We start from the raw sequence: 982 nt of genomic DNA, 5'->3' as shown, positions 1-982 counted from the left end.
TCTTACTAATCTTTTCACCTCTCTCTTTCTTTCTACATATAACTCTCTCTTCCGCCTCTCAACTTCTTCCACGCCCCTACTTCTCATCCATTCATTGTATGCTTTCTTCTTTTGTGCCACAGCCCGTTTCACCTCTTCAGTCCACCACGCTGTTCCTTGCACCCCCCTCCGTCTTCTCTTCCTTCCACACACCACATCACATGCTGCATATATTTCTTCTGTAAATATCTTACACACACCTTCCACGTCCCCCATCTGCTCCAACTCATATTTGCCCAATCGTTCCTCCACTTCTCTCTTATACTCTGCCTTTTTCTCATCCTCTTGTAACCTTTCCACTCTCCTTGCAACTACTCCTTCCTCTCGTCTTTCCCTTCTTCTATTCCTCCATCTTACTTGAACTTTAACTCTGGCCACCACCAAGTAGTGGTCAGAAAGTCCACTCCCTCAACCTCTATAAACTCTTGCATCGAATATACATCTTCGCATCCTTTCATCCACACACACATAATCAATCATTGCCTTCCTTTCACTCAATTCACCACCCACCCTTCTCATCACTCGCCATGTATACCTGTGGATCATTTTATGCCTGAAGAGGGTATTGGCTATCACCAACCCCCTCCCAGCACAAATGTCCACTAATGCACTCCCATTGTCATCTATCTCAGCAGGCACACCCCACTCACCAACTATTCCATCCACCTTCACATGCCCTACTTTACCATTCATATCACCAATCAAAAACACTCTATCATTCCTTCCAAACTTTTCCATGCACACTTCTACATTTGTCCAGAACTCTTCTCTCACTCTTCTAGCACGATCTTGCGTTGGCGCATACACACACACAATCGCCCACATTTGTATTCCAACTTTCAACTTTACCCACACAATCCTTGATCCAACTGATCCATACTGTCTTATGCTCCTCTTCCATCTTTTACTCACAACTATACATACTCCTTCCTTTGCCCTCTCA

This window comes from Coenobita brevimanus, chromosome 68, assembly GCF_032717465.1.
Source record: "Coenobita brevimanus isolate Jiangsu-jjx chromosome 68, ASM3271746v2, whole genome shotgun sequence".
NCBI lineage: Eukaryota > Metazoa > Arthropoda > Malacostraca > Decapoda > Coenobitidae > Coenobita > Coenobita brevimanus.
Note: the sequence above shows the minus strand (reverse complement) of the source record.